We start from the raw sequence: 12,405 nt of genomic DNA on the forward strand, positions 1-12,405 counted from the left end.
GGAGAAAGAGTGAGCATTAGCAGTGGGGCCTGTGTATGGGGATAAAAGTGTATTTAATAAAAACATGGGTCAATGAGAATTGACAATATAAAGCACTCCTACAATATAGTTTCCTCTGTAAACTGAACATAGCAGAAGGCAGGGGACGACATAGAAGCAACATTGTATGTTTAGGGTAGGGAGTCTGTCTCCTTCATCATCTGAGTTGATGGTTGTGACACTGCTAATTCTAATATTTAGAATTTAAGATTATTTTTTCTCTATCCAAAAACATGAGAGGAGAATTAGTCAAGAACATAGAAGTGACAGTACATGTTATCCTAGCTACACGTTGTCACTGCAGTTGATATCAATCCCACATTGGCCACAGATTGTGATGAGAGAATAAAACGTTTGTTTTTAGCTAGAAGGAAACTCACAAGATAAAACCTGGACTGTAATGATTGTCTCATTCGCATCATAGTGTAAATCCAGTCTTAGTCCCTTTTTTGATGCTTGTATATTTTTGAATAGCCTGTGAGCATTTTCTTTTACTTATCCTTGCAGATCAGTGTTTTTTCCCCTTCTCATTCATCATTTTTGAGGTGCATTATCTGTAATAATCTCCAAGTAAAGGATTCAGAAAATCCGATACTTGATCTTTATAAAGGTGAAAGTAATTGTATGTGTTGCAAAGGATATTGTGCTCTTTCCTCTGATGTACCTTGAAAATCTTGTCTCACTGTAGCCAGCACATGTGGGGCAACAACATTCTTTTATTTTTCATGTTTGTGACTGATTGTGAATATGAGCTCCTGAAATGGTTCTGAAGAATAAGAATGCATAGTCTTTCTATGAGGCACCTGGCTATCTTTTGCTCTCTCTTACATTCACATACACCTTAGCTGGTTTGCATTGCAATAAAGTAATAATTAGTTTTATATTACTTAGCAAGAGGAAGAATTTTGGCTCATTCAAAACTCTTTTCTGGGGCAGAGGGAAATTATTTGTATGTGCAGTCTCATAAAGTGTGACCATGAAAGAACTAATGAAAGAACCTTAGAATTGAATTAACTTAGCAGTGTTTAGTTTCTATGTTTGCTCAAGAAATCAGACCATCAAATTGAGGTGATGTGAGAAACGTGTCCCATAAATTGCTTCCATCTTTTAGAACATGGTCTTCTATGTATTTCTTATTAATAGAGGCAATACTTCTATGAAAAAGAGGTTTTTTTAAGCTTTGCCATTCATGTATCTTCTTAAAAAGAGCATTCACTGAACTGAACTGTCTCTACAGCAACTCAGTTAATCGCTGCTAAACATTGTTTGGAGATTGGTTATAAATCTCTCCTTGCAGCCGTGTTCTTCCTGGCTTACTTTATTTTATGCTTTTTTTTCGATCTGAAACCCAACTCCCACTTCATTTCCCCCCTCCAAATTATACTGTAGGCTGTGCTGTGCACATTGCGATTCAGCTGTAGCCATTTCTACACCATTGTCCTCTTTGGCTATACTAATTTTCTCTTTCTGATTCTCTTACTTTTTTTGCTGTGAAGACATTAATGAGCGGTTCCCTCCTTTATTTTTTTCTTTTGCTGAAATTTCCTCCCACAACAACATTTATAAAATATGGAAATTGTTGCAACATTTCAAGACCATAAATCAGTTATCATGCTAACACTTGGGTATGCCTTGCAACATTGCTTCCTTTTATAAAATACAGCTGTATAACCTCTTACTCTCTGATGTTGAGGTCTAGTTCTGGAGAGGCTGTAAAGTAATGCACATCAGGAAAAATAACCCCAACTATACGAACAGTATGATGGAGGCTAATTTGGCTACGACAAATCAGGAAAGAGATCTTGGAGTTATTGTAGACAGTTCTCTGAAAACTTCCACACAGTGTGCAGCAGCAGTCAAAAAGGCAAATAGGATGCTAGGAATTATTAAGAAAGGGATAGAAAATAAGACCCAGAATATCTTACTGCCCTGGTATAAAACTATGGTATGCCCAAATCTTGAATACAGTGTACAGATATGGTCTCCTCACCTCAAAAAAGATATTTTGGCCTTGGAAAGGGTTCAGAAAAGGGCAACTAAAATGATTAGGGGTTTGGAATGGGTCCCATATCAGGAGAGGTTAAAGCGATTAGGACTTTTCAGTTTAGAAAAGAGGAGACTGAGGGGGGATACGATAGAGGTATATAAAATCATGAGTGGTGTGGAGAGGGCCAATAAAGAAAAGTTATTTATTAATTCCCTAAATAGATGAACTAGAGGACACCAAATGAAATTAATGGATAGCAGGTTTAAAACTAATAAAAGAAAGTTCTTCTTCACACAGTGTATAGTCAACCTGTGGAACTCCTTGCCAGAGGAGGCTGTGAAGGCTAGGACTATAATAGAGTTTAAAGATAAGCTAGATACCTTCATGGAGGTTAGGTCCATAAAAGGCTATTAGCCAGGGGATAAAATGGTGTCCTTGGCCTCTGTTTGTCAGAGGCTGGAGATGGCAGGAGACAAATCACTTGATCATTGTCTTCGGTCCACCCTCTCTGGGGCACCTGCTGCTGGCCACTGTCAGCAGACAGGATACTGGGCTAGATGGACCTTTGATCTGACCCAGTACGGCCATTCTTATGTTCTTATATATGAAGCTAAATGCAGCCTGTAGTCTCCCAGCTCCTTAAAATGAGCAATTGATAAACTGCTTAGTTCGAGGTGGAACCTGTATGTTGGGGCTTGTTTTCTGTGAGGCATGTCTCTGTCCAGAACATTAGGGGATATACAGTGTTTTTAGGCCAAGTAGGCAAGTCCTTGTGCCCCAGCAGGTTGCCAGAAAGATTCTCTGCTGGGCAAACTTTGGGTGGCCATGCCAGAATAAAAAGAAAAAAAAATGGTGTTCAGAGGAGCAGAATGAATGTACTTCAATCTGTTCTTTTTCACCTCTGTGCTGGTCTTTTACTTGAACACATAGCTTTAAAAAAATTAAATTACTCTTGGACAGAAACTTTATAAATTCAGGCCTTGTTATTTGCAGTACACCAAATGTGACATGACTAGATAGATACCGGGGAATGCATGGCAGTTTGTGGGCCAACATGCAGCTGGAGTATCCTGATGGAAAATGGGATTGTTGGTAGGAATGTAGTCTTCAGATCAGATCCAGTCATTATATAAGTGAACTGAAAAGTCAGTACTTGATTAAATTGACCATGATTCATTCATGTCAAAAATATTTTTCATGTGGAGCCTACAAGCTTCCTCAGTTTTCTGAATTCTTGCACACACCTCACCGCTCAGCTAGAACTTCCTTTAGAACTAGGTAGTGTCCCTCAGAGGATGCTACTCAAGAAGTTTCCTTCTGAAAAAGCACCAGATAGGTTGCCTTTGAGAACTAAGGAAGAGGTGGTAGCAAGGAAATGAGCCCCACGAGTGGGGGCATACTGCAGAATGTGCAGAGAAGAGCTGGTCCTGGGGTTCCTCAAAGAACTTTAACTGAATTAATACAGTCTGGATGCAGTTTAAACTCTCTTTTCATGGTGTCCTTTTATCTTTCTGTTGCGGGACATTATTGAGGAAAAAAAATTAAAAACCAGCAAATAGTTCTGCAGCACCTTAGAGACTAACAAAAACGCACCATGATATCATGAGCTTTCATGGGCACAACCCAGTTCTTGAAATGAATGGAGTAAAGGGGTCCAGGTTGCAAATAAACAGCAAAAAAAGAGAGGGGATGGGGAGGGAAAGAGAAGGGCAAAATTGGCAACATTTTTTTCTCCATTATGGTACAACTACATTGCATGCTTATTTTGAAATAAACTATTCTGGAATAGGTAGTCTAAAATAGCTTATTTCGAAATAGCATGTCTACACTGCAAGGAAGCCTTAAAATTAGTCCGAAGCAGGCTTCCCTAATGTGGGCATGCTATCTTGATTTAGAGCCCCAGGAGGCACTGGGGAGGAATAACTTAGAATGACCCTGTTAAGGAGCTTTTACAGAATAGTAGCAGTGGAGCAACTATACATGCCTTATTTTGAAATAGCTATTTCAGAATAGGTGTTATTCCTCGTAGAATGAGTTTTACAGATTTTGGAATAAGCCGTCCATTATTTTGAATTTTTTTTGAAATAATGGAATGGCTGTGTAGACTCTCGCATTGTTATTTTGAATTAACACTAGTTATCTCACAATAATGCTGCAGTGTAGATAGATGCATCCTTAGCATGTCCATGGTAAATGAGGCTAATAGAGTGGGCTATAAGTATTCAAAGTACCCGATGCTTAGCATTTTAATGTCATTAGGATGTGGAAAAAAAGCATCCTATCCAGGTCAGGTCTTTGTTTAAACCTCTATTCAAAGTGTCCAACTTGTAAATGAAACCCAGTTCTGAAGTTTCTCTCTCCAGGGGATTTTTGAAATTGCTTTGAAATAATAGACACTTTTAGATCCCTTAGCGTGTGCCCGGCAAACTGAAATGTTCTCCAACAGGTTTCTCTGTTACCATTTTGAATATCAGATTTTTGTCCTTTAATCCTTTGTCATAGAGAAGCATCAGCTTCTTCATGATAGGCCCAACAAAGAAAACAATAGAACCCCACTGGTCATCACCTATAACCCTTAACTTAAACCCCTCCAGCGCATTAGCAACAATCTACAACCTATCCTGGAAAATGACCCCTCACTCTCACAGGTCCTGGGGGACAAGCCAATCCTTGCCTACAGGCAACCCCCTAATCTCAAATTATTTCCAGCAACCGTGCAGCACACCTCCATCATACTCATCCAGTAACCCACCCCTGCAATCAACCCCGGTGCCAACTCTGTCCACACATCTATACAAGCGACATCATCACAGAACCTAACCACATAAGCCACCACTTCAGAGACTCATATAACTGCACATCCACCCATGTGATCTATGCCATCAAGTGCCAGCAATGCCCCTCTGCCATGTATATTGGTCAAACTGGACAGTCTCTACAACAAAGAATTAATGGGCACAAATCAGATATTGGAAATGGTAATGTTTTTAATAATAAAGGTAGTGGGTGAGTAAGAGGAATTCCTGCAGAACAACTGGACCCATTGCCTGCCTGTGCTCATTTTTAGCAATGCTCAGCAGGTTAGAGGCAGAGAAGAAAGCTGTGACAATTTGTTCTTATAAAGATATCTATAGCAAAGTCCTATCTGTGATGAAAATTAAAATAGAGAAGTCCAGTATAATCAATGAAATAATTAATGGAACTTATTTCTTAGACAAGATAGAATAATCATGAACATTCCTTTTTTTTCATGGCCCATTCATGACATCTGAGAACTATTTCCCAACGTTTTTGACAGCATCCATTAATTGTATATGGCTGTATTTCAATAGTCTGTAAAGAACTCTTAAAGCAAACGATGGTATTTGAGCTTAAGTGCTGCTGCAGAAATACGTAGCAAGAGAGTTCCCTCTGGGAAGTGCCATTTAATTTGATTACAGATGGGCTTGAATCAAAATCACAAACCAAATACTACTGTGGAAGTTCAGATATGCATGTGAATTATTCTGGCCTCAGAAGGGCCACCCCAGACCCTCTTCTTTATTGTATTCTTATGCAAGAGATAGCTGGCGAGAGCTTGCCACCACTCCCCCCTAAGCAGTCTGAGACTTCTGCAATGGACCACTGCTCCCTGTTTTCAAGTGAGCTGGGTCTATGTGCTGGCCAAAACAATCTGCACAGAGCCTTGGGAGGGGGAGGGAATAGCAGGAAGGAGCCATCCACCTCTTTGCTGAGGTGATGGCAGAACACCCTAGGGCAATGGATTTCAGTGTTAATAGCTGAGTAAAATAAATGGGGGTTTTCCATAGTTGTAAATTGACTGAAATAAATTGGGAAGTTCACATCTCACAGAGCTATCTTATCCAGCTCTCTGCAGAGTTGGATGTCACTGCAGCAACTCATGTTTCATAGGGTTTCCTTGTAACCAAGATGGCTAGAGATATTATTAATAATAATTAATAATAAAATAGAAAGCTGAGATCGGTGGTCTCACATAACTCCAGAAATGAGGCCCTCATCATGTGGCCATAATGAGGCAATCTAATGGAGAATCACTGCAACAGGACAATAGGTTCAAGGAAATAGGGACAGCTGATTATGGAAAGAAGAAGATCAGAAGCTTTAGAGTCACCTCATCTTTCTCAAGGGACAAAATGATCAAGTTTAAAAGGCTTCAAACATTGACAGTAAACCATAGCTGAGTCTTCTAGTCCTCATTTGTTACTTGTCTGTTCTCTCAGGGGAGAGAGTGAGTATCCTTTCACTGGTTCCCTATAACAAATAATTGTTATGATTTTGGAAGATGTCTGAAATGCGCAGCTTCTCATCTGCTGTTCTTATAAGTGACATTTATGGAGGTGCCAGACAACTGGTTTCATTTTCTCAGTCCTGTCAAGCCATGTGATCTGATACAAAAAAACAATCTTGAAGCGTTTCATTCTCTTATGCCATTTTCTAATCAAGAGCAGAGGTATCTTTTGCTCAGAGGCAAAGGACACAGTTGACCCATCCACCCCAATTTTTGGTAGGTTTATGTTTCATTGTATCTTACACTTTTTGTGCCCCCGATTTTGCAGGCTATAATATCACATCACAAGTATATATAACTTCTCCCACCCACCCAGTTTTCTGAAATGATGCCCCTGATTAGGAGCTGCTTCTTACAATGATTCTGTTCTATTCTTCCTCCTCCCTCCTTCACTTTCCCAGATTCATCATTTACTGAGCTTTACAGACAGTGGAGAAAAATGTTCTTCATGCTCTAACCTTGAAGCCCCATACTGTCATCATAATTTTTAGTTGTGGGAGACTAGGGCTCCCTATGAAGTGGGTCAAAAGTGTTCCTTATTTGGCTAGGGAATCTGCTGTTGAGAGACACAATGGAGTATATGGTTTCTGTTTCCCAGCCACTGAGTGTATTCCCTCCACAGCACTGTTTGCCCCACCAACCTATGGAGTGAGAGTTCAGGCACAAGATTACTCCTGCCATTATAACTTTTGACTAATTCCACTGAAGTAAAGGCAATATAAATAAGAACGTCATTAGCTCACTTGGACCTGTCCTTTCAAAACAAAAACACCTCAAACAAATACAAACAAAGCCTTCCAAAAGTATACAGAGTGGCAAATGGATAATCATCATTTTAACTCAATGGCTGTGTCAAGACTGGCAAGTTTTTCCGCAAAATCATCTGCTTTTGCGGAAAAACTTGCCAGCTGTCTACTCTGGCCGCTTGAATTTCCGCAAAAGCACTGACGATCTCATGTAAGCTTGTCAGTGCTTTTGCGGAAAAACTATACTGCTCCCATTCAGTCAAAAGTCTTTTTCCGAAAAACTTTTGCGCAAAAGGGCCAGTGTAGACAGCAGAGATTTGTTTTCGGCAAAAAAGCCCCGATCGCAAAAATGGCGATCGGGGCTTTTTTGCGGAAAAGTGCATCTAGATTGGCCACGGACGTTTTTCCGCAAAAAGTGTTTTTGCGGAAAAGCATCCTGCCAATCTAGACGTGCTTTTCCGAAAAAGCTTTTAACGGAAAACTTTTCCGTTAAAAGCATTTCCAGAAAATCATGCCAGTCTAGATGTAGCCAATGGGTTGTGGCTGGTATTGTCTGATATAAAAGTCCTCTTTTCTCTGCAGGAAACTGTTTTGACACAAACAGCTGCATCATGCCATTAAACTATAAGTAGAACTCACCTTTGACTTTCAGTGGGGACTTCTGCTTAAAATCTAATGACCCAACATAGCTGCCTATTCGTATTTGTTTTACACAGAATACGGGCATTGGGAGCTCTGCCCTGGCTAAACTGATGCTGCAGAGTCACATGAAAGTATATAAAACAACACTCAATTAGACAGATGCCTATTAGTGCTTAGCTAAACAAGATGACTTAGGAAATAGTTTACATTGAGGCCTTTTGTTCCTGATATGTCCAGATTGACACTCCAGGACATGAACAAATGGATGAAGGGGCAATACTTCTCTCCTTTTTAATCCAGGTATCTGGGAAGAGTCAAGATCAGTTGTAGAGAGCCCAGATGGGTATCATAAGGCACTATGCATAAAATCTAGGGATGATTATGGAGCTACAGATTATGAAGTTCCACACCAGTGCTGTTTTAAGTAGCACCTGCTGATAATGCCCACTTAAGAGACTATTACAGCAGTATTGGAATGCAAGGGTGCTCTGGCCATGCTTCCTTTCTCTTGTCCCTGCCTCCCAAATGGAAGGAACAAAAAGGAAGGCAGGGTTGAGCTGGTGATATCTGCTCTATATGCTACCCAGAGTTACCCCATGTTGGGGGAATCTTCACCAGGGCAGATCCACCAGGTTGCTGCACTGTGGGCAGAACAGGGCTGAGCATCTGATCCAAGCTGCAAAGAAGTGGGGAGACAGGTCCCCACTTCCAACAATGTGATGCTTACAATGGAAGAGTCTGGAATGGTCATTGCTCTATTTTCTTATTGCTTCACTCCTCTCTCTGTCTGATCTTGTTAAAGTAGCTGCAGTCCAAGAGAGACAGACAGAGACAGAGTGTGCGTGCATGTGCACGTGCGGGCGTCTGTACCTGGAGTTCAGGTTATCTAGGACAGGATCAGTGACAGATGCTCCCAAATAAAGTCTCCTCCTCTTGGCAATCAGAATATTCTAAAAGAGTCCATGTAGAGTGACTGTTAGGACATCATATGGGCTTTCAGGCGATGTTTTGTATGTGCATTTTATTCATCTGTTTGCCTGTTATTCCAGCAGATGAGTTCTCCTGAAGGTGGTGGAATAGTAATTAGTGAGTCAATATTTGCACATATTTGACTGTTATTAGAAAACACTGAGTTATAACGGTTAGCAATGCAATATGTGTCCATATTAGACAATATTTATTACTCTCTTCTACATTAAAGCATAGCAACAGCCTATTAATATTCATAGCATTAAAAGTCCAAGTCTTGCTCTCAGTGAAGTCAAACACAAAAAAATCACATTTGTTTCAGCGGCAGCAGGCAGTTTTTAGCTTAGCAGCCTGATTTACAGTCCTTGCTCAGGTAAGTAGACCCAATGATTACAGCGGGACAACTGTCTTGCATAAGTTCTACCTACCTGAACAAGGGTAAGACGACTGAACCCTCATCTCTTCTGGGTTTAGGTTTGATTAGGTTTAACATTTAAATCAGAACATCATGCAACATCATTCTTACTGTACATTAAGCATTCTGAAACCTGTTAGAAATATTTGTTCATGTTCTTAAACGTCAGCAAAGTCTGGCGTAGCATGGTGCATTCTTCCCAGCTTCCCAAGAGCAAAGTGACCTTGATTAGTTCAATCCTTTCTTTGAAAACAAAAACATGCACTTGGAATGTTAATTAATCTACAGTTAGTTGGCTATCCGTCTTGGTTTTAATTTGTGTTAATGACAATGCATATTTGGGGGTGGGGAAGTTCATAATTTACCATGGAAATCTGACTATCAGAGGTTTACTAGAATTCTTCCCATTACATTTCATATGAACTACGTTTAGGGGGGAAATTAAACAGACATTGTTAAATGCAGAATCAATGCATGACTGATTTGCATTAAAAGAGATAGCTGAAAAACTAAGACTTACGAAATATATCACAATATATTTTCAGTTCACTTTGCTTTAACATTGCATAAGAGTGGTCACATGCTTTATAATTACTGATGAGGAAGCACTTCTTAAGTACACAAGTGCAAGCAATGACCTCCTTAGTTTTAGTCTTGGTTTTACTAACCAACAAGATGGGCTATACTTCTACTTGCAAAAATATTTGAATGTACCAGTGGTTTGAATATAGAAAGGACACTGTATTTGTCTTACAGGGCCCAGTCCTATGCTACTGCCCAACCACTTTACACTAATCCAGCAGCATAGAGTGGTCTTAAACCATGCAGATCTAGTCTCTGTAGCAGTGCTCTTGCACATAGGGATCCTCAAGAAGCATAGAACCGCCCACTACAGTGGCTCTTATTGCACTCCGTATCCCTGAAACCAATGCAGGGAGGCAGGGTTACTGAGGCAACCCTGGATGATGTCACAGCTTGATGATGGGCAGATGGTACAGATTATAGCAGCCTCAAGGCTGCTCTAAAATGTCTTTACAGATATGACCTGGGTGCATAGTAGCTCTAGGACTGGGAAAAATTGGAAGTGTACTTTTTTGTCACCTTCCTAAACTTCAGCGAAGGAATGCTCAGCACAGCTGCTGATTTGGCTCAGAGCGGCTATTATAAAACAGCTGATATGCTGTTTGATTTTCTTGTACTGATGCTGCAGTGAGTCAGCAAAAGCGCGGCGGCAGTGGAATACAGGCAAGACCTGCAGCATGAGTCAGTATTAAGTCAAGAAAATTCCCTGCTGTTATGTAAGTGACAATGCTGTCAAACTTCACTTCCTCCTTTTCTGAAAAATACATGAATGTAATAAACTGCACATTCACATTTTTCTAAAAACTGTGGGTATTTTTGTTGCCTTTCCCAAATCCTTTTTAAACAGATCTTTTACTTCATCTAAATCTTTGTAAAGTGTTCTGGCTAAGAGATAAACATTTATTTGCACTAGCAACTTTGATAAGTTTATCTTTTGTCTAGTCTATTCATTACAGCCTTAATTTCTGTTTCAATAATAAGCTGCTAGGACCAGGGAACATCCTATCTGTTCTAAGCAAATAAAATAATACTACAGTACTACACAAACTCTCTTAAAAAGAGTAAATGTAATATTCATGAAGGATTGGTACTAATTGCAGCATTTTGCAGGATGCCCATCAAAGCTCTTCCAATATCCCTCCATCCTGACTATAATGTTCCTGTTACTTCAGTCCTGGCAGAAGCTGCAGGTAATGGTTTTACAATATAGATTCAGGAATAAATCCTTGTCCTGTTTAAATTAGTGAGCATTTTTCCACTTCTCATATTTTCAGAAATAAGAAGTCCTCGTCTAGTCTGACCTTCTGAAAGTTACAGATTTGCTAGATTAAACCAGGAAACATACTGTTAAAGTTGAAAAGACCTATTAGGCCATCCAGTTCATCTTAGAAAAGAGATGATAAAGAGGCAAGCGATGGAACGTTCATCTTACAGCAGCCTAGAATGGGTTAGTGAGGCTGAGGAGAGACCAGTTAACTGTACAGGCCACAGTTAAGGACATTAGCTGCCATAAGTAACCCCTTGAAAAATGAAAGAACCCAGCAGGGAAAGAACAGGTAGGACAATGATAAAGTCACAAATCTAGCAGTAAAAGGCGCTGGGGGGAGGGGACTGCAGTGAGGGAGCCTGTTGCTACACTCTGGACAGTAGAAGAGAAAATAGATGAAGAAGGTATAGAAGAAGACTGGGAAAAGGTGTTAAAGTTTAAGGTGGTGCAGACCTTGGCTGCTGCTTAGAGGATCTCCGAGCTGGAACCTGGAGTACAGGGCATGCTTTGGTTCCCCTAGCAGACACTGGGAAAGTGGCATGGTTTGAGCAGCAAAGGGAATACTGCCATCTTGGAAGAAGAGACTGATAGCTGAAGTGGGGGGGAGGGAGGCCCTGGTCACAGGGCCAAGCAATGAAGACAGATCTCCTTGAGGCGCAGAGAGTGTGAGGGAGTGGTGACAGGGCCTGCAGCGAGTAGTATAAGGGGGCATCAGACCCCAAAAGAACAAATCCTTAGAGCAGCCAGGAGGAGCCCCGGTGATGAGTCGACCCCTTAACACATACAATAGAGAGGCCTGTGAAATCATGAATGCTGTGGAGAAAATGAGGAGGGAATTTTTATTTACTCCTTCACAGGAATAACCCCTCTGAGACTTTTAAACATGCAAGGCACTGCATTTAGCTATCTGGAGTGGAAATGAATCAACTGCATAAGGAAACTCGCACAGAGCCAAACAGACATCATCTTCTTATCCAAGTGCAAACACATGAACATAATACCCAATGAACCAAAAGTGAAAAACACATTACAATCTACTTATCCCACAGACTACAATGAGAGATTATGACATTAAAGTTACAAAAACTAGGTGTCACTCAGCAAGTTTAAAACAAACGTAAGGAAGTACTTCTTTACACAAGACATAGTCAACCAGTAGAATTTGTTGTGAAGGCCAAAATTATAATGGGATTGAAAAAAGAAATAGATAAGCTCATGGAGGATAGGTCCATCAATAACTTTTAGCTAGGATGGGCAGAGATGCAACTCCTTGCTCTGGGTGGTCCTCAGAAGATGGGATTTGACAACAGAGGATGGATGATTCAATAATTACCCTATTTTGATCATTCTTTCTGAAGCACCAGCCACTGTGGAAAGGCAGGATGCTGGAGTAGATGGACCATTGGTCTGACCCAATATGGCTGTTTTAATGAGGTTATGGGAGAGCCA

The sequence above is a fragment of the Pelodiscus sinensis genome, chromosome 1, assembly GCF_052426305.1.
Source record: "Pelodiscus sinensis isolate ZL-2025 chromosome 1, ASM5242630v1, whole genome shotgun sequence".
NCBI lineage: Eukaryota > Metazoa > Chordata > Testudines > Trionychidae > Pelodiscus > Pelodiscus sinensis.